This window comes from Macaca mulatta, chromosome 15 (assembly GCF_049350105.2).
Source record: "Macaca mulatta isolate MMU2019108-1 chromosome 15, T2T-MMU8v2.0, whole genome shotgun sequence".
Classification (NCBI taxonomy): domain Eukaryota; kingdom Metazoa; phylum Chordata; class Mammalia; order Primates; family Cercopithecidae; genus Macaca; species Macaca mulatta.
Genome location: NC_133420.1, coordinates 1,548,150 through 1,569,829, shown reverse-complemented (window position 1 = coordinate 1,569,829; position 21,680 = coordinate 1,548,150). Strand labels below are relative to the sequence as shown.

The following is a 21,680-nucleotide window of genomic DNA, read 5'->3' as shown; positions in this document are numbered from 1 at the left end:
TGGGGGTAAGGCTGGCCACGGCCTCCTGCTATGTCCCACTGGCCACTTCACCGCAGCTGCAGCCCTCACTGGGTGGCCCCTCCTGCTTCTGTTGGATGAGGAGATGCAGGCCTTCACCGAGGCTTCCTGGCCTCGCCCCTGCTGGCCCCAAGGCTGTGCCGCTTCCCTCTTCCCAGCCCCTGGTCTCTGTACAGTGTCTGTCCAGGATGTCTGTCCATCTGTCCTTGACATTCTGTCCAGAAGCAGCCACTGTCATCTTAGTTTGTGAGGGGCGAGCAGAGCCCAGGTGCGGTCGATGTGGAGATGCTCATGCACTTCAGTGTGCAGGGAAGTGAGTTCCTTCATATCTACAGCCTCTGCACAGCCAGCTGGGAGCTCACCCCATTCACAGGTGGATGTGCCTTGTTTTTTGGCCCAATCACCTGCATTAACTCAGAAGAATCACAGTTCCCTGCTTTTCTGTCTTTCGTGACCGTCCACCTCCCTCCTCTGCCTGGGGCTGAATGGTGGGGTCTGTCGTGGGTTCGTGGGACCCTCTGTTCTTGTGCGGCCACCAGGAACTGTTATCCGGGCTGATTCCACAGGAGGAGTTTGGGGTGAGCTCCTGAGCGAGAGTTGGGAAGACTGACGTCGGTGTAAACCTTGCTTGTTCATGGTTATTCCTCTCAGTCTTCTTAAATTGTGAAAAATTGGGGACCATTTTGAAATATGGATTTAGGTATGGATTGGTGAGGAGAGAACGTTGATCTAATTGGGTTTACGTTGTGTGTGATAATTTTACACTATCCTTGGGAAAAACTGAAGATGTTGACAGGGTCATGAGAATCGTTTCTTTCTTTCTTTCTTTCTTTTCTTTCTTTTTTTTTTTTTTTTTTGAGATGGAGTCTCACTCTTGTTGCCCAGGCTGGAGTGCAATGGTGCAATCTCGGCTCACTGCAAACTCTGCCTCCTGGGTTCAAACAATTCTCCTGCCTCAGTCCCCCAGTAGCTGAGATTATAGGCGCTCACCACCACGTCCAGCTAATTTTTTGTATTTTTGGCAGAGATGGGGTTTTGCTCTTAAAGGCATTGTTCATTAAGTATTAATTGGTGGCCTGCCGTTGAACTAATGTTAGTGTAGTGCTGACATCATCAGCCATGGCAGAAACTTACTTGGCATCCCTGGAAAAGAGGGCAGGGAAGCATAGTGCCCTGATACCACCTCATTCTCCAGTGCTACTTCCAACTCTGAGCTGATGGTCATTATGAGTGGATCTGCCCTGGACAATTAGTTTAGTGCAGCTGCCTTGGACAGTCAGGTTAAAAGTAACAAACCGCCACAAAACTCAGCTAATAAAATGTGAGGAGAGACATGGGGCACCAGGAAAGGGTGAGGCCTGTCTCCCTGTGTGCCATCTGTGTGGAGCCTCAGTACCTAGGGGACAGCGTTTACACAGAGCCCCAGGTTTTTATTAGCATTTCCCTGAATAAAATGTCACTTGTGAGCTGCGGACTGGGAGGCTTTTTCTGATTATTAGGTTTCGTAATGTGGGATCATCAGTAGGCAAGGTGGGCCTGAGGGCCATAGGATCTGGAGACTGTCCAGGGCTGCTTTCTGGGGATGACAGGCTTGTCCCTTCAGCAGTCAAGACACCAAAGAGAGTCTTTCTGAGAATAAAAGAGAGAAGCTTTTAAGGGAAAAAGCAGTTTCTCTCTCTGTTTGGGAGTTGAGTGCATTTTTCTACATTTACTCGGAGATGTTCCTTGGTTCCCACCATGTGCCATCGCCCCCCTATGGGGTAGGGTCACCCCACCGCGTACCTAACCCAGGAAAACTCCTCTGCAGTTATTTCAGAGGCTGTGTGCATTTCTCTTGCCTCAACGGGTAGAGTGAGTTTTTCTTCCTACTGTTTTTAGTCAGTTTTCTTAATCTAGCCTGTTACTGGGATAAGTTCCAGAGACGAGCAGTTTTAAAAACAATCTTTGTACGTTGCGTAGAGAGCAGTCCACCTGTAACCAGTGTGTTCCTGGAGGTACCGCAGTGGCCTTGGTTACGCGAGGGCCCCGTGGCTCAGGATGGGCCGAGGAAGGAGTGCGTGAGCAGTGGGCACTGGCCGGAGGCAGGGGAGGCGTGGCCACCTGTGGCTCGAACTCCCCCCATCCACTCTACCGCACCGCTGGGACGTGAACATTCTCGCCCTGGACGTTTTGTCTGAATGTTCGGTGCCCAGGCTCTTGGGTACACAGGCGGCCCCGGGTTTTATTTCAAAAGGGTGTCATGAACAGTGAAGTAACCCACGTGCCTAAGCTTTGATTGACATGAAGGAATGTAGAGGCTGCTGAAATCCTGGTCATTTTAGAACAAAGTATTTTATTAACAGTTTTCTAAAAGAAAGAAATCATTAAAAAATTGATCCCTGTTGAGGTAGAAGGATCTCGTCCTCATGCTCCTCAGTTCCTTCCAGAATCAGCTTCCAGTTCAGCTGCAGAACAGGTTCTGGTGGTGGCTGGAGCAGCCCAGGCACGTGCCGTCGGGTCTAAGTTCACACTGGTGCCCGTGTGGTCTCCAGTTACGGTGCGGGCCGTGGGGTCTGAGTTCACACCATTGCCCATGTGGTCTCCAGTTACGGTGCTGGCCATGGAGTCTGAGTTCACACTGGTGCCTGCGTGGTCTTCAGTTACAGTGCTGGCCATTTGTGCCTTTCTGGGAAGTTAGAAGGAGGATCATTTCATCACGTCTCTGTCCTCCCACACCTGATCTATGCTGGGCCACCGTGAATTCTTCCTTTTAACTGTTTCTCTCATCACGGGCAACACTGGTGTTCTGTGGTCAATGTTTGCCATTTCTGAAAACGGATTCTGTGTTTTTTTATATAATCACCTGGTCTCTTTTACGAATTTCGCTTTTCTTTAAGAAAATCATCGTGCTTTTATCTCTTCAATCTCAACTCTGTTCCCTGACACAGGCTCTTACCAGCTCGAAAATTAAAAGTAATCTTTGATTATACTTAATACTTTCTAAAGTTTTCAAAAGTTTATCAGCATGTGGGTTACTGAACATTGACTGTTTATTTAATGGAAAATTAGATTCTAAGTAGAGTATTAGAGTGAAAATGATCTTTTGATTTTATTAAAATATTCAGGTAAAAATATGAAAATGCCTTCGCCAAACTTCATGCCTGTGTAGCGTGAAAACATTAAGCTGCTCTCTGCTCCCGGGAATGCATGAGTAGAGTATGTGTTTGAAAGCGTCATTCCAGTCTTAAGTTTTAGGTATTCTTAAAGGGGTTGGCTGGAGAAGTGACATTTAGCATTGAGTGAACGTTTGACAAAGATTTGTCTCGATATAAAAATAGTTAAAAACAATCTTTAGTGTTTCCTGTCAGGGTTCACCCATTAAAGAATGGTCTTGTAAAAAACTCATCGAGAGTGTCGGCGCCCAGAGGTGCTACCTTGCCCACAGTTGTGTCATCTGCTGTCACCAGGCGACACGCCCAGCGTTTAGCTGCACGTCAGATGTGGCCACGGGGCCACAGGACATCCCTGCGGACGGATGTTCTTATGCAGATTAATGAGGATGGAGACCGCTGCAGAACTGTAAGCCCCCCAGGGGCTGACGGAAGCCTGGGAATACCCGAGACACCAGAGTCGCTGCTGCCCTGGGTGGAAGGAAACCTGCCCTGGAAGATGGGAAATGCAATAAGGAGAAAGTACCAGGGTACATGATGCTGTGAAAACGGAGATGTTTTAATTAAATTAACAATTAAAATCATTTTAATTATGTGAATTATTTGAATTCATGTTAGTTCTTTTTAGGAAATTAATACTTAAAGCAAGTTTGTTTTCTGAATTGTTTGATTTAATTGAGTCAGCACAAGAGTTAGCATTGATATCTGACCCTCTTCCAGGGTTGGGGCAGAGGAGATGGGGGCAGAGGAGACAGGCCTCCCACCCGCTTTCCCCTGGAGCTCAGCCAGAATTTCCCATTGAGGAGCCCTCAGCTCCCTGAGAGCCAGGAGCTCTTGCGGAGAAGCCGCTGTCGGCATGCCACCCGCTTTGATGGCCCTGCTCTGCCATCCCTGCGCTCCAAGGGCCGGACCCTGCCGCTGCCTGTGCCAGACGGGTCTCAGGGAGGTGCCAGCCAGGGGTTATGCATGGCGGGGCCTGGGCATCGCTGTCCAGATTCCGTGGCTGCCGGTTTCATTCTCTCGCTGTTTGTCCCCCTAGCAAGACTCATGAGGTTCCTTGAGGACAAGACCCCCTCCTGCCACCTGGTCTGTTTCCTGAACGTTCTCTGCACGAGTACAGCCCCGGGATGCAGCCCTCGGGAATCAGGGTGTCGGCCATAGTAGGGCGGGTCGCTCTGCTGGGCACCATGATGGATGTTAACCGCTGTGCTTCACTTCGGGGACGTGTTTAAGTACAAAAGTAATTTTAAAATTTCACCATTATTTCAAGACAGCTAAGAGCCTATTAGCACAGAATCCCTGGTCTGAATGAAATCAAACGGTTCTTATTAATTATTCATGATGCCACGAATATGTAGCCTTATTTTTTATAATTGCCAGTCTGTATAATTAACCTTTCATTTGGTTAAAGTACTTAACACTAAGTAGAGCTGTACTTTCAACTGTTTATAAAGCATATGGAAGAATGTTTAAATGTTTAATTAGAACCACTTTTTTTTAGTTTCATAGAGAATTTTTTTTCTTGTCAACGAGGGTCTTTAATTATTTAAACCAAAAGAGAAAAACAGACCAGAAAAGAAAAACATCTAGTAAAGCTCGGAACTGTGAAGGTGGCATCATTCCGTTAGTCTCGGATTTTGCTTCCTGGGTTTGTGACGTGGTCAGAGTCCTTGTCTTTGATTTCCTAACACAAGTTGTTAAAGTTGGAAGTGAGTGTGAAATTGAGTTAGTCTAGCTTTATTCTTTCACGGATGAGAAGTGAATTATCTTCAGCAAGGTGGGTGCAGGCGTGGTCCCCGGGGGTCACTGTGGTGAACAGGCCGCCCTTGTGGGGAGCCAAGTTCGTCATCACTGGGACAGAGCCCAGGACACTTCCCCAGCTGGCCAGCCTCTTCCTAGAACCTCACACATTGCAAAGGATGGAGTCCAGATCTATACCGTGAAGAAACGAGGGTGGTTACAGAAAGCACCACGATCTCAGCTGAGTGGCTCTGAGCACCCCAACGTTGGGGCACCTCAGCATCCTGTGTGGCTCAGGCTGTGCCCAGCAGGGAGGCCGGCCCGATCGAGCTGCGGTCTCCACCCTGAGAGTGAGGGCTCCTTCCCCCAGCGCGAGTTAAAGCATCATGTGTCCACCTGTGCAGTGGCTGGTCCCAGTGGCCCTGGAGGGCTGAAACCCTGGGTCCCGCCACTGGTCCGGGGCATCCGTTTCCCCTTCCTGCAGTTCCTGTGTCTGTGTGTCCAGGGGGCTCCGATCCCTGTCTTAGGACCATGGCTGAGGGGTCAAGTTCACCCACTTTGGAGCTGGCCCGGATCTTGGTTCTGTGGATCCTCGCTGTGTGGCTCTGGAGCAGTTCTGTCCTCAGGAGATGGATCCTCACAGCCGCCTCTTGGGGCCATGAGGAGAATTAATAGGACGACCCCCGGGTAGCTGCTCAAAGCCCTGTGCGGGGCCAGCCCTGTGTCTCCACCAGTTCCTTTGCTCTGTGCTCCCCCCCACTGTCACATCGCCAGCCTTTATTTCCTTTTCCTTAGACCCAGACAGCGAATGCTCCGCTGGTCTTGGCAGCCCCTTCTCTAGTCTATCCTCAAATCACTTCCTGACGGACAGCCATGACTAGCCATCGGCGTGACCAAAACCCCACAAAATAGAACCCAACTTTCCTATTAAGCTGTACAGAGCTGTCCCAGCCCCACTTCCCACAGGCTGGCCTCATTCACCATGGGATCCGTGGTTCTCACCTGGGGCTGGGGGTGCCCCTGGCATCTGGTGGGGAGTGTCAGGGATGTCCCTCCAGGCCCAGTACAGTCCCCCAGCCAGTGGCCGGCAGACAGCAGCACCCAACCTGATGTCCCTGTGGCTTCTGGTTCCCCGAGGCTGGCTGTGCTTTGCTGCCTCTACATGCTCTCAGACGTGTGCCCTCTCTCCACCTTCACTGGTTAGCAGTGTTCCATCCATTAGAGCTCAAAGCACTGCCTCCCGGCAATGCAGCCCCTTCTCCTGGCCTGCCGTCTGCCTGTGCCCCACGGTCTGTACCGTGTCCTCACGGACCGATCAGAGCGAGGCTCCCAGGGATGGAAAGGTTCCTGCTTGTGTCTGCTTGTGTCTCTGTCCCGCCTTCTCTGGACCCGGCACCGTGGCCTTTGCCGACAGAGGTCTTGGGTTGATTGTCAGCGAAGCAGACAATCTATATGGCTCTAAATGGCTGTGAACATGCTTGATTGGGTTATTTTAAAAATAGTTGTATATGTAAACATTTGAGTGTGACACAGGTGGATTTTTGGGCTAATGGTCTTGTTCTTCAGGGAGTAACCACAGGCCCATCTACAAGGACCATTTTCAGCTGATTTATGGAACGCTGTTCTACCTGGTTAATTTTCAACGTTATCTCAGCCTGAGAGGTAGGTCAGCATGTGACGAAGTTCACTGGTTTGAATCCTAATCTGCTCCTTAGGAGCTGCACCTTCCATGCCTTCGTTTCTTCCTTGGTTAGGTAGGGAAGGTATGAGCTACCTCAGAGTTGTGAGTGAGGCCTGCATCGAGTGACCGCATTAAAGTGACAAGGACTGCACCCGGAGTGTTGATATTTAAAGACCTTTAAGGCCGGGCGCGGTGGCTCAAGCCTGTAATCCCAGCACTTTGGGAGGCCGAGGCGGGCGGATCACAAGGTCAGGAGATCGAGACCACAGTGAAACCCCGTCTCTACTAAAAATACAAAAAAATTAGCCGGGCGCGGTGGCGGGCGCCTGTAGTCCCAGCTACTCAGGAGGCTGAGGCAGGAGAATGGCGGGAACCCGGGAGGCGGAGCTTGCAGTGAGCCGAGATCGCGCCACTGCACTCCAGCCTGGGCAACAGCGTGAGACTCCGTCTCAAAAAAAAAAAAATAAATAAATAAAGACCTTTAAACATCGCGATGCTGCATTTTCGTACCCAGGTAAAACAGCAAAGTTCTTTCAGATGCAGACACAGACCCTCGGTGAGGTGGGGGGCTGATGGCAGGAGGTGGACCACCGACCCTGTAACGAGGGCGTGGTCTGTTCGAGGCTGAACGAAGTGCACATCATTGCATGTACCACGGAAGTCCCTCTCGTGAAGTCCTGGAAGGGTCCATGTGGCTGAGCCGTGTGGTCTGTCCATGACGTCTGGCAGGAGCAGAGCTTTCGGGTGCAGCCTTGCTCTTGTGCGCACAGCCCTCAACGATCTCAAAAGTCTGAGGCTTAAAGCAGGCTTGGGGTTTCCTTACACCTCCTGGACATCTAATTTGCCTGGCAAACATGTTTTTCTTGGGTGTAAAGGTGAAGGAGTGGGTGATTCTGGTGAAAGTGTACTAATTACTGCACTTCTGGGTCAGTGGCGCTTGGTTGAAGACACTATCTGCCCTGGATGGACATCTCTGGGATGGTGAGAACCGGTGGCTGGATGTCGCGGGGTTGCCAAGAAGATGCCAATTTTTTCCTTTTTCCTGAGTAACAACACCCTACTTTGTTTAGGGAAGCAGCACACCCAGCTGAAAATCCAATTCTCTTGTACGGCGGAGCGGCTGGTGACACAGGTCCAGATGCTGGGATGCTGATGGGGGGTCCTGGAGTGGGAGGTGTCAGGAGGCTTTCCTGACCCACAGCAGCCCTGGGCCCTTGTCCGGCCTTCTTGCCCGGGGCATGACACCTGGAGGGAAAGCAGCTTCGGGGGCCCGAGGGCCAGAAGGCAGAGTCCTGGCGTGTGAGGCAGGCCTGGGCCAGGCTCCTCGGAGGATGTCACAGACCTGCTGCCCATGCAGGGACCACCCACCTCTGAGCCCCACGCAGATTTTCCTCCATAGCCGAGTGAAATCCTGGTACAGCCAGTGAGGCAGTCAGAGGCACCTTTTGTGGAAGGAGGACAAAGCTGGAGAGAAAGAGGTTTTCCTAAAGGCACAAGGCGCTGATTCTGCGTTAGGGATAATTCCTAGGAGTGTGGTTGCTGGTGGGTGGAAAACTAGCCAGAGAATAAGTGGGAGTGGCACTTGCTGGTATTTAACTGATTCGTTCACGAATGGTCCGAACAGTTCCAGTGAAAAGAACATTTCGGACACAGAAGTTTTCATCCTGCCTGACAATGAGCATGACCGTGGGCTGTTCCATCCTTCCTGGGCGACAGTGAGAGGGTCTCAGGCCCTTCCGGCCCTGTGCTGTGCCCCATCCCAGGGTGTGTGCCCCATCCCGAATAGGCTGGAATGCCTCTGGGTGCAGCTGAGCCTCTTGAAAAGGGAAGAGACATGTGATGTGCTCTGGCTGAACAGGAAAACGAGGGAGGACAGGGAGAGGGGCCTGGAGGTGAGTAGGATGGTGAGCAACACTGGGGACAGAGGAAGTAGGGTAACACCAGGGACAGGGGGACGGAGGGTAAGGCCGGGGACAGGGGCATGGAGGGTAACGCCGGGGACAGGGGATGGAGGGTAACACCACTTCTCCAGGTGCCTTTGGGGGATGCTGCCGCCTCTCGCACCCCAGAGTGAAGTCAACAGGATTCTGTCCCGAGGAGCCCCAGAGCCTGGCAGCTGGGATTGTCGCAGTATGAACCACTGTTCACTAGCTCTGCACCCTGGGACAGGCTCCCTGGTGTTTCCACCCTGGTTTCCCATCTGGACAGTGGGACCCTGAGTGTCCCCGTCCCAGCTGCGCCCAGAGCCCTGGACTCCAGCGTGTCGTCGGCACTCATTAGCGTTTCTTTTGTTGTGGTCCGTGGACGAAGTGGCTCTCTCTTTGTGTGTTCACAGCCCTCCTGCTCACTTTACCTTCTGGGAACACTTTTTACATAGCTTCGTATGTGGGGAGGACTCGAGTGATTAATGGAATGTTTCATCAGGTGCAGTTCTTCTGTTTCCCAGTTTTGACACAACATTTGGTGAAATTTCCAGGGACTCCTGTGGTCAGCCTCACGGTTTCACTCTGTCACTTTCTAATGCAGTAGTCTTTGGGAGTCTTTTCAATTAAGCGCCATCATTTAAAAATAAGTTTTATAATATGCAGTTTCAGGTTAATTCTTTACCTTTGTGTCTCAGGCAGTACTACCTACCTGTGAGTAGTCACAAAGGTTCACGCAGTTTTCTCTAGCTGTCCCTAGCTCGTAGCTCAGCAGGTCCCTTCAGATGAGTCAGCCAGCTGTGTACCTGCATGTTCAGGATACTTGTCAGGGGCCTTCCTCAGAGCAAGACCGACGCTCACCTCATCCTTGGGACTTTGGAGCCCGCCCTGGAGAGACTCCAGCCACGTCCAAAGGGGCCGTCCGGGTCCCACAGGCTGGTGGGAGTGACTTCTGAGCCACTCCAGACCACACTTTGTGTTCCTACACCCCACAAAGCCACTTAAAGTGCCATGTTCTGGTGCTGTGTGCCTCACCAGTGTGCCACACAAGCCTGCACGGGGATCTGAGCGGGCGCTGCCTTCCTCAGGCTATGCTGGAGTTTTGGGGCAACTGGAGCACTCGTGGCTGTCATTCTCGCCACTGTCTGGGCTTCCCTAGAGGGTCTCACCTGCAGCGTGAGGACCACATCGGCAGCCACTGAGGAGCCGCCAGGTGCAGCGTTGGTCCCACTCAGTCCTTCTCGACTTTGGTGAGAGAGTAGACAGCAAAACTTCAGCTGGGAGCCCCAGGCCTTCTCTGCTTGGGGCCCTGGGACTGACATAGCACAGATCCTGCCATCCACGTGCTGGGGGCCCCGCCGTGCGGCTCCCTCCTCTGGTCAGGGGCTGCACCCTTGGGCTGTGCAGCTCCTGGTTCTCACACTCAGGGGCCCAGGGAGGCTGGTGGATGAAGAGAGAAGGAGAAGGGTGGCAGTTTGAGCCCAATTGTGTTGGCTTCATCTTCCGCCTCTTGTCCCTAAGTACATTGGCAAAGTTTTCCAGGTGAAAACTCAGAAGGGATTTTTAATGACTGGAATCTGTGAATTCCATGGAAGCCAAGTCTGTCCACCTCTTTCACCCACCTCATTTCTCCCCGTTGGGGCTGATTTTGGCAGCGTTCATAGGGGCAGGGACGGAAGGGGTGGGGGCCAGCCGTCGGCCCTGTGTCCCTCCCTTCCTCCCCTCAGCGCCACAGCATTTCGGTGTCATCCCCTTCCGTGCACGCGTCCTCATGAAAACCAAGTGCGGCTGGAGGGAGATGCCTGCGCCCACTCCCGTGACCTTCCCGGCCGGCCTGGCTGCAGCGGCCCCTCGGCAGGCATCTTTCTGGTGCTGCCTCCGTGCCCCTCCCATCACCTGATGCTCGTGTTCCTGAATCTTCACGCGTGTGCTCTGTGCAGCCACCTCACGGGCTCCCTGGGAAGGAAGACAGTGTCTCACGCCGGTCAGAATGCTCTTCTCTGTCCACTGAATAGTCCAACACAGAATCATTCCTCTGTGATTATTTGTGCTTTGTTATGTAGAACTGGAATAAAGAAAAAGTGAATTTAGACATTACAGCCATCAGGTTGAAGCTTAGTAATTGCATTAGGGAATTAAATGGAAGCATTTGAGCTTCTCGAGTTCTAATTCCACATCTTCGTATCCCCATCACCCCCCATACCCAGTGTCTAACAGAGCTCTTGGTCTAGGAGTTTCTTGATAAATGCTTACTGAATTGAACTGGACTGAGCTTAACATTCCCACCCAGAGTTAGAAGCCAGTCCCTGAATAAATTGCATTTAGAATATGAGTTTGATGTTACTGTGGTAAGGGGTATCCTACACGTCATAATTCCTAGTCAATATCGGGTATTTAGTCAAATAGACTCAAGTATAAAGAAGCATAGGCCCATCTGGCAAAAGGGCAAGGCACGCTGCTTTAGGTCCAGGTCCCCAATATCAACTATGAAAATAAAACGTCAACTCCAATGACAGCCCTGTCCTCAGCTGGTCACTGTTTATGCTAACAATTACAAACAGCTTGAACTTGCTGTCCTGAGAGGCAACACACCCTCCATTCTCTCTGCAGTGTAGCTGCCTTGGTGGATGGAACATGCCCCTCCTCCCTCCCTCTCCCTATCCCTCCCTCCCCCCTCCTCTCTCCCTCCCTCTCCCCTCCTCTCTCCCTCCTTCCCCTCTCCTTCTTCCTATCTTCTCTCACCTTTCTCCCCCCACCTTCTCTCCTGGACAAGGGGCAGAAGAGAGGAGATCTCCGGAATCTTCTGCTTCATCCAAGCAGCTTGGGGGCAGCATCAACAGCTGCAATTTGGCTGCCCCAGCAGGTGCCTCAGGGCAGCCTTTCTAATGGGAATCCTGGAATCATGTCTTTCCTTAATGTGTCCTAAAGGCTGGAGGACATGAAGTGAAACAATGCTCCATGCTCAGTCCTGTGATTTTGTGTAATTATTGGACTTACTTTGAAATTAAAGTAAATGATACCCAAGGTAGAGCATGAAAAAAAAGAAAAAACAGGCTATGGTGTTTGAAAAACAAACAAAACCATTTGGTTTGTTGGTTTGTTCTTAGACCTTCACAGGCTCCTAGGTCACACGTTTCAGTTTCTTAGCAAGTGGCATTCTCTGCAGAAGCTGTGTCAGTCTCTGTTTGATGATGTCAGCCACAGCAGAAAGAAGCACTCCGTAGGCCCCGTGCTCAGCACCTTGGCGTGAGCTCCTGCCATCTTCTGTTCATGCTCATCACAGCTCTGTGCAGTGGGCATCCTCCTGATCCCTGTGGGAGGATGGAGGATGGAGGCGGAAGGGTGAGTGATGGCAGGATCACATGAGGGGTCTCTCCCGAGGTAGGGAGGGGAACTGGCCCAGGACCTTAGTGCCCATCGCATCCTTCTTCCTCCTCCTCTGCCTCTCTGTGACTGTTTGACTCAGGCTGCAGGGACAGACATGAGTATGTGCAGAGCCTGTGTGCACCCCTGGGAATGTGTGCTCATATTGGCAGGGAGGGATGTGAGTGTGTACAGAGCGTGTGTGCACACCTTGGCGGTATATGCCGGCGTTGGCAGGGACAGATGTCAGCGCGTATGGAATGTGTGTGCACACCTTGGGGATGTGTGCTGGCATTGGCAGGGACAGATGTGTACAGAGCGTGTGTGCACACCTCGGGGTGTATGCTGTCATTGGCATGGACAGACGTGAGCGTGTACAGAGCGTGTGTGCACACCTGGGGGTGTGTGCTGGTGTTGATAGGGACAGATGTGTACAGAGCGTGTGTGCACACCTGGGGGTGTGTGCTTATGATGTTTTGTAACCGGCAAATACGTGGCCTGTTGCATCGGGCGGCCCTGCGCCCATGCTGAGCCCGTCAGTGGCCCTCGGGTTGGGGTCTCCATCTGCCCAGACAGCACTCGAGTGGCTTGAGGTTTCAGATTCTTCCTCTACAGATACTTGGGCTTCCTCAGGACCAAACATCAGAACCAGCCAACTGCAAACTACAAGAACGTTCAAATGCATCTTCAGTAGGAAAAACAAAAGCAATTGGAAAAATTTTCCAACGTGACCCCGTGGTTAAGCCGTTAGATACTCCAGCCAACAGATTGAGTCACTTTAAAATTCACACCAATTAAAATGGTTGTGAGAGTTGCAAAGCTTTACCGCTAAACCTTGAAATAATTGAAGCATTCTGCTCCACTTGCTTACAAACTAGAGTTGGGGATACCTTTCAGTCCAAAGTAGCAACCTTCTAAATCCAGCTTAGATGCGAGGCTCCCACTGACACAGGAAGAGACAGTGGCCCTTGATTATTCTCCTGTGTTCAGATACTGTGTCATTTCTTTCTTTCTTTTTTTTTTTTTTTTGTATCCTGATCATCACTTCTGCTTTTCCAATTCAAACTAAAGGAAGGGAGTTTAGTTCTGTTTTGGAGAAGCTGTGGTTAGTAGTTTCTTTTCATGGTTTGCTTAATCTCTTAAGTCTGGTGCTTACATTACCCAAATAGACTTTTCTTTAGTACGACAGTGCCATAACCCAGGGCTTCTCCCTCCATATCTGCTCCCCAGGGGGCTCCCTAGGAATGGGCGCTGGAGATCCAGCCCCCCTCCATGTGCCATTTTCTTTGAGTCCAAGGTAGCTTTGGCTCAGAAAAGAAAAGAGGCCTCCGGGTTAGGTGCCTCTGACTGCTAGCTTGTGAAATGTTTAATGATAAGGCGACTTCCAAACTAATTTACACATTGATAGTTGTAGCTTGAAGTATCACCGCAGTCATAAGAACAAGAAACACTCCCATAAAGTAGATAAGCAGAAGAAAGCCATAGAAGTTTAATAAAGCGCAAATAAAATGGTGTTGTAAGAATGTACAGTGGGAAATGCTCTCAGTCCAGCCAGATCCAGCTGTGGCGTCAGTCCAGCTGTGGTGTCCTCCTGTAAAAACATTCAGCCACATGTGGCCCTGATCGCAATCACTACTCTGAATTGTGATCCAGAATGTTCTTGGGGGCCGATGCTGGGACTGTTCCAGCAGTTCAATCTGATTGGGCGTCACGGTGGTGATGTGCTTAGCGCGGCCAGCTGGGCTGAGTGGTGGCCACCCGTGCACTCGCCACGTGCAGCCGTTATTCTGGTGATGGGGTTGCATGCGCCCCGGCTTGTCCACCTGGGCTATTAAAGTACTGGGAACCCAACCGCGGGCGGTGCCTCCCGATATGGGAGCTGTCTTTTTTATCCAGGGCCCTGTGGCGCTGCAGAACCCTGCTGCCAGTCTGAGCTCACAAGGAGGTACCGGAGGGCTCTGCTGGGGCATGGAGGTCCCTGAGCAGGTGGTCACTTATTGCTTGTGGAGTGGTCCATGGCCTGTGAGTTTATTCTCGGGGTTTGTGTGGGCGAGGTTAAGCAGTTCACAGCTGGGCACTTACCCCTTACACAGGTGACACTAGTTAAAGTGGAATCTATATTAGCTCACACGGGAGTGTGTGAGGAGCTGGGAGGGTGGGGAGGCTTGGCCTTAGCACTAGATTCCCGGGCTCCTGACATTTCTGCGTCTTCCAGTTGAGGGGCCGTCAGAGCCGCTGTGGGTCCTGAAGACAGTGGGTGCCATATGGACCAGGGGATGCAGAAGCCTCTAGAGGCTGCGGGAGGCAAGGAGACGGTGGCTTCCCCAGAGCCAGCCCTGCCGCCACTTCGACGTTAGATGGTGGGACCTGTTTTGGACTCCAGCTTCCAGAAATGTGAGAAAATAAGTCAGAGTTTAGGGCGCTAAATTTGGGGTGATTTAGTGGAGAAATAGAAAACTAGCCCACAAATGTGCACGCATTGAAATGTGCTCTGTCCAGGTGTTCACAGTGGTGTGAGGGAGATGGCATCATGGTTCTGGGAACTGTGCAGTTTTACTGAAGGAAGGGGGCTCGCCACGCCTTTCCTCATATAACTGAAGGTATGTATGCCTGCCACACTGCCCAGGAGACAGGGACTAGAATTCTGACTTTATTTCTTATGGGAACCAAGCCACAGTCAGAACACGGTGAGGGCCGAGACGAGCTTCCTACAGCCTGAACTGGGAAGAGGAATCGCAAGTAGTTTGTCTTTTTCTACACAGACCTGTCCTTTTCAGGTTTTGTTAAGTTTTGGAAAAAGGGAGAAGCCAGGCACACCTCGGCGAGGGACAGTGTTTCTGGAGGTGGTGCGGCTTCAGCCTGAACGTGGCCGTGTGGTTGGGAGGCTCAGAAACTGCCCTCCAAGGGCACTCATCTATTCCTTATTGCAGTAATACCTCGTTTACAGAAATCCACAGAAATTACAGTGCGGGAGGCTTCTGGTCTGGATGGGTTTGTGTGGACCGAGGTCACGGGGTGTTGTCCCAAGTGCTAATCCTGATCTGGCAGAGGCTCTGTTCCCAAATAATTATTCCACAGTTTCAGAGCCTATATCTGAGTGATAGTCTTTTAACTTTGTTGCATAAAAGGAAACAAAGTATGTCTTGGGGGTCTAAAAATCCATGTGGTAATCATGGCTGTAAACTCATACCTGGGGCTTTGGGATGGAGTGAAAACCACCGTCACCTGGCGTGGACGCTGCGTGGTATTTTTAGCATGGTGGCCTGCTCGTGCCTTGAACTCTATCTGCAGTGTGAGCAACAGCTGTGCATTTGAGAAATGTGGACAGGTCAGCTTGCTCCTCCAGGGGCCTGCAGGCATCCGGGTGAGGGGCCTGGGATGAGGCCACATCAGTGGGAAGGAGCTTGGTTGTGTCAGCAGATATGTCTGCCTCTACAGGCCCGCAAGCCAGCCAGAACCCAGTTTTCCTTAGGTCATCTAATGCCAGAAAAAACCTGTTTCTTAGAGATTCTCATAATTTATATTAATGAACCATTTGACCGTACATAAAATGTTATAAATGCATGAGGCTTTACAACTTGGCAGATGTGTAACTCACATGTCGTTGTACCAAACTGTTGAAGATATTTGTTTCACTTGAAGGTTGTTAGCATTTTATGTGCAAAGCAAATGCCAGTAGCATTTTGAAGGAGTATTTTGGAATTTTAAACACAGTGGGATAGTGCTGGGTCTCTGGGATACTGGTGAGGTGGACGTGACCTCAAGCTCTTGTAGCTTGCAAGCAGGATTGCTAAATTGTCACAACTGCGGTGCTGGAAAGTCAAAGTGGATTTCTGTAAATGAGGTATTAGTGCAATAAGGAACAGGTGAGTGCCCGTGGAGGGCAGTTTCTGAGCCTCCCAGACACCCCAGGAGGAAGCGGGGGACGGGGGCAGTTACCCACCAGAACCTGGACGGTGAAGCTGGGTTTGCTGGTGGCCCTGCTTGGCAGGTCATTACATGCAATAAGAAACAGGTGAGTGCCCTTGAGAGCGGTTTCTCGGCCCCCTTCAGAACCGCAAGTGGAAGACGCTCCAAGGTGGGGGGTGGGGGTTCGGTTAATCCACAGGAGCCTGGATGGTGGAGCTGGGTTTGCTGGTGGTCCTGCGTGGCAGGTCATTACATGCAATAAGGAACAGGTGACTGCCCTTGAGGGCGGTTTCTCGGCCTGCTTCGGAACTGCAAGTGGAAGACGCCCCAAAGTGAGGGGGGGCTGGTGGTCGGTTATCCAGTGGGGCCGGATTTGCTGGTGGCCGCTGCGTGGCAGGTCACGGCGTGGAGCGATGGGAGGGGAGTGGAGTGGAGTGGGAATAGAGGATGCACCCTCCACAGCTACTGCTGGGAGTTGGCTCTGGTAGCAGAAGGGGCATAGATAGAGGGATTCCCATCAGGGGCAACACGACTGGGGTCCCACGTGTGGTGGATGCCGAGGTGTGGCTATATGTAATCTCAGTCTGCACAGCCGTCCTGGTGAGTGGGTTCAGTTACCTTCCCATCTCACATTTGAGAAATCTCGGGGGCTCACATCACAGCTAGGTGGGTTGGAACTAATGTCTCAGGCAGGACGTTGGCCCCAGAGCCCAGATCTTACCCGCCCCCGCTCTTTTCAGTCCACCAAGCTTGTAGAGAGGGTTGTGTGGTGGTGGGTGGCGGCTGAGAAACCAACACAGTAGAAGGCGGGGAGGAACTAAACCAGGCAGGAGACACAGGCAGTGCTTGGGAGGTCTGCACGGGGTGTGGGTGTGGGAGACACCTCTGGGCCAGTGAACCCCGTTCTGTGCTCCTGGCTTGCCCAACCTTGGCCCTCAGCCACATGCTGCGTGCTTTAGGTGAAATCTCAGTCGCTCGTGTGGTGCGGGCATCTTTTCTCCCTGGCTTTGCCTCTCTTTAAATCACGGAGTCTCAGTGGGGATGGCGGGGCGGATGGTGGTCCATGGAATTTGCCCTCCACCTCCTCATCCTTGTCCTGTCCTGTCTGGCCTGTTACCTGAATCTGTGTCTCTTCAGAGCCTGCAAATGAGTGGAGGCCACGACAGCCTCTCGCTGACCGACCTCTCAAACTTTTATTCATCAGAATAGTGTTAAATGCCGATTCCTAGGCACCCCCATTGGACTCTACGCCTGCCTAGCATGGGTACTTTGGGGGAAGGTACAGAGGATTGCTGGGCTGTTCCAGGGGGGAATTTGCATTGTTGAATGTCTATTGTGTTCCTTCCAGCACTCTACTTTCCACGCACACCTGGCATTAAACCTGGAAGACCTCTGGGTGCTGTGCTGGTGAGGAAGCCCCGGCTGGACGAGGGGCTGCTGGGGCTCGGACTTGATTCCCGGGCTGGGGGCTGGGGGCTGGGGGCTGCGGGCTTATTCTCTTCAGTGGGTCTGCTGATGAGATGCCCTGAGAAGTCCTGCTGTGCACTCAGGGGAAGGTGCAGAGACAGGCTCAGAAAAGACAGACCATGGATTTAAAAATTCCTACTGGAAAATCTTTTATGAGCAAAGTAATTTGCATCTAACTGAAGACAATCATTGCTTGAATAATTGGTTTGTTTACAAAGTTGGTCCTATGAACAGATTAAAGTTTTCATTCATGCCTTATCTATAATGTGAATAGGAGCTATTACCGCAACTTAAATTAGCTTTAAATTTCGTATCAGATTGCAGTCCAGATTACAAACGGCTGCTTGATAATCTAATTGATAAAACGGAGGAATTTAGTGCTTGGAACCCAGAGTGAAGGGATCGGAATTGCTTTGGTTTCTCAAAAGGGTGTTGACTGAGTGGTGACCTGGGGTGAAGAGAAGTGGCTAGAGTCATTACACTCGAGGAGATGATCTGCCCCCGCCTTTCTCAGCTGTCTTCTGGACAAAACAAAGGGTGATAAATGGAGAAAATTCAGCACTGAGTTCGTCTATGCCCTGAGCTTCTCATACAGTCATTAATGGGCTGTATCTGTGAAGCCTCCATACAGGCACAAAGGAATTAGGCTAGAGTAAGGCGGCCGGCGACCTCTGGCGTCTGGACCGCGTGTCACTTCCTAAAGCCCTTTTGGGTGAAATGACAGTGGCAATGTCGTTGTTCGGAGGAGTGTAATCTCACGTATGAGATGCAGATTTTAAATGATGCAGATTTTAAACACCAAAGTCAGGAAGCTTGGTGGGAGTGGCTGTCTTCCAAGTGGTTTTCTGTGCTGCCATGGATGAGGCGTGGATGTGTCATCTGTTGGTGAGATCCACTGGTGAAGGGGCTAAGCAAACCATGGAGGTCGGGGGTGTGAAGCTGCATCTCTTCTGGCATCCCAAGGAAATACATCTTGTAAAACTTGTGAATTTGACCCTGACCCTAACCCCAACCCTGAGTGTTGAAGTCTGGTGCAGTGTCTTGAGCCCTCTTCTGCATTGAGGGTGAGTGACTGTAAATGACCGATTCCTCAGTGGTGAAAGTTCAAATGTAGCTTCCCTGAGGAAGCCAGACCTCGGTCACCCGTATCTCCATTGTAAACACTGCGGCCCCTACGCGGGTGGCTGCAAGTTTCCAGGCCTTCCTTGGAGAAGCAGCCGTGAGGTGCTTGATGATTTGATAACATCAGCCACCTTCTGTCTTCTGTCTAATCACGGTACAAATGATTCTCCTACAAGGAAATGGATCTGGTTTCTTCCTGATCGTTGGAAGAAGCAGCCTGCCTAGGGACTCCACCGTCCTCTGCACTTTCACAACGAAGCCTGTGTCTGTCTCCAAGGAGTGTCACGTGTGTCGTGGGACTCGCTTCCTTAATTCTTCCTGCTTTTGAGGGCTCCGGTAGCTCTGCCTGTTTCACCCGGGATGAGCAGCAGGTGGTCTCTGGCTACTGTGGGACTAGGGCTTGGGGGTGCATCATCACATCCGGTGGCCTGTCCAGGTGGGCATCATTGTCTTTTGCCTGTTGCCTGAGGCAGCTGTGATGCCATGGGGGTCATGCTTGTCAGGGCCAACCCAGTTCTTCCCGTGTACACCTCTCCTGCTGGAGTGCCTTTCCTTATGATGACTTGTTGAATTAACGTGGAGAATGCAGAGAGGCTCTGGGCCTCTCTCTCTCCCATTCTTACTCCCTGGAGCTGTGAAGCCCGACAAGGGAGCCCATAGCCAGAGGCTCCTTTAAATTTAATTAGAATAAAGATTTGATTACATAGCTAAACACATTTGAAAAGAACTTCACAGATTAAATTCCAGATTCAACCCTTCAGGCCCAGTGGCCACGTTTTGGGGCTCAGCAGCTGTAGGTGGCTGTTGTCTTTCTGTGTTGGCTGAGCAGATTGGGGCGTTTCCAGTTCAGCAGGCAACTCTCTTGCATGGCTCTGCCTGTGGTGAGGGCACCTAGGCTGGAGAGCCTCGTGGGGATCCCTTAGGCCTCCGGCTGCAGCCAGGCTGCACGGTTCCTGTGCCCCGGGTCCTCTGCAGGCCCAGATGGATCCCACCACAGAGCCAGCACTGCTAGACTTGGGTACTGTGTGCAGACAGCAGAGGGTCACGTCCGGGCCTTGCAGGGGCTGGGGTGACTGGCCTCCTTGGCCAGGCTTCTGTTTCCGAGTCTTCAGGGGAAATGCATCCACCATCCACCATCCACACCGTGCACCAGAGGAAAACTGCAGGCTTCTCTGTGGATGGTGAATTGAGATCATGCAGAGTGACTAGCTTTGGGCTCCTGAGCAGCGTGGAACCTGATACCTTTAGGTGGAACCTGACATGCCTCCATGTGTACATGGCAAAGAGAATGCAGCATTGTCAGCTTGAATCCAGATGTGCTCCCGTTTTGAGGTGGAACGTTCTGGGAGTATTGGCCATTGGTGATTGTGTTGCCGTGGAGGACTTTGAATGCAGGCACTGGTTTGGGATAACCCTGGTTTCCTGGTCCTGTATGTGGGCATCCCTGAATATCCCGGACTGGAGGAAGGCAGGGCAGATGGGAGGGTGACAAGAGGTGTCAGGTGTTTCCAGCTTTGGGGACTGATGCCATCAGATGGCCGAGATCAGGATGGTGGTGGCCAGGGACCAAAGCAGGGGTGCGTGGAAATGCCATGTTCCTCGGAGCATGGGGAGGACCTCTTGAACTCTATTCCTGGGCAACAGTTCTTCCATTCTCAGGAATCTGTGCCATTGTAATTGAGTAGCAAATTCTGTAATTGCTCTAATTACTTACTGTTAAGTCCCCATGCCAATTACCATAAATTAGCAACAGTGATAACAGTTTGCCTGGTCAAACCTTACCAAGAAAAACCAGTGGACCTAGTTTTAGTTGCCTCCAGTTCCCTCCAAATCAGATTCCTTAGCAGCTTGTGTCCCCACACTTGCTGCAGTTCCTCCTGGGCCTGGCAGGCACATTCCAGACATTCACATCTCAGCTCAGATGCAGGCGTGCACATTATTTATAGAAAATGGCACTGCGCTGTGATCGGCTTGAGCTGACGTTCTCTAGGTGGGAGGTGGAGGTTCAAAAGTTCTAATGGGATGAAATTAGAAATATGAATTTTAAAAATTCACGTGTTATGAACTCTGTTCAGTGATTTTCTCTGAAATGAGAGACTATTTGCAGATGAGGCAGTCAGCCTGCAGCTCTCCTTAAATCTGTCCTAGACCTCGATGCCGTCCTTCGGCCTCTTCCTGGGTGTGGGGTGCTCTGCTTGAAGCAAAACCAAAGGAAAGAACGTGGTCTGCATCACTACTGCAGCCAGCTCAACGCGCACACCCACTAGGAGGGGCGTTTGCTCACTTAACATTTTAAATGCATTTAACATTCAACCAGCAAGTCAGCCAGTGCTTTCTGTAAGCAAGCTGCCTGGCTCATGGGAACCTGACACTTGACTTTTTGGAAGAGAGTACTTGCTTCTGTGGAGTCTCAATATTTGTCTCATTTCTTGAGACTCTGCTGAAAGTGATGAACGTGACTAATTAGGACTTTTTTTTTTTTTTTTTGTAAATTGGGCCACAGAGCTCTCTAGGCAGAGTCAGGGGAGTAAACGGCTGTGAAAGATGCCGCCTGATGTGAGCCACGGCCAGGCACTTTGGAACCTGGGATCCCATCTCCAGCCTTTCAAAGGACACAGACGAATATAAAATGCAGATGGGAGAGTTCATAATTTGGGCATCTCTGTTCTTTTGAAATCAAAGTGCAAAGAAAAAGTTTTGCCCATACTTGTTTTTCTCCTGAGGTTTTAAGATTTTCTTAACTGCTTTTCTCTTCCCCCAATCCTTGAGGAAGTTCTATCTTCATATCTTCTTAAAAGATATGGTTAAATTCAACACTGAAATATAAAAACATGCTTTCATATTTTTCTTTAAACTGAGGTATCTGACATTGGTGAAGAACTAACTGGGAGTATTGGTTTATTTTTATTTTTTTGAGACAGTCTTGCTGTGTTGCCCAGGCTGGAATGCAGTGGCACGATCTTGGCTCACTGCAGCCTCACCTCTTGGTTCACGCCATTCTCCTGCCTTAGCCTCCTGAGTAGCTGGGATTATAAGTGCCTGCCACCATGGCTGGTTCATTTTTGTATTAGTAGAGACGGGGTTTCAACATGTTGGCCAGGCTGGTCTTGAACTCCTGACCTCAGGTGATTCGCTCACCTTGGCCTCCCAAAGTGCTGGGATTACAGGCACGAGCCACCACACTCGGCCTGGGATATTCTTGATTATAATTGTAACATATCCCTTTAATAAAAACAAAACAGAACAACAACAACAAAACAGCTGTCTGAAAAGTCTCGAAATTAAAGAGCTCACTTGGACAGGGATTTG

General features: G+C 51.0%; 2 long non-coding RNA genes across 2 annotated transcripts in view; both read left to right on the top strand.

Annotated features, from left to right (window-relative positions):
- Nucleotides 1–21,680, top strand: part of LOC144334900 (uncharacterized) — a 175,204-nt gene that overhangs the window by 47,904 nt on the left and 105,620 nt on the right. The window lies entirely within an intron of this gene.
- Nucleotides 13,723–21,680, top strand: part of LOC144334903 (uncharacterized) — a 50,620-nt gene continuing 42,662 nt past the window's right edge. The window contains exons 1-2 of the long non-coding RNA XR_013405158.1: nt 13,723–13,895; nt 14,373–14,473. This is a non-coding gene — a long non-coding RNA (uncharacterized LOC144334903). The remainder of the gene's footprint in view (nt 13,896–14,372; nt 14,474–21,680) is intronic.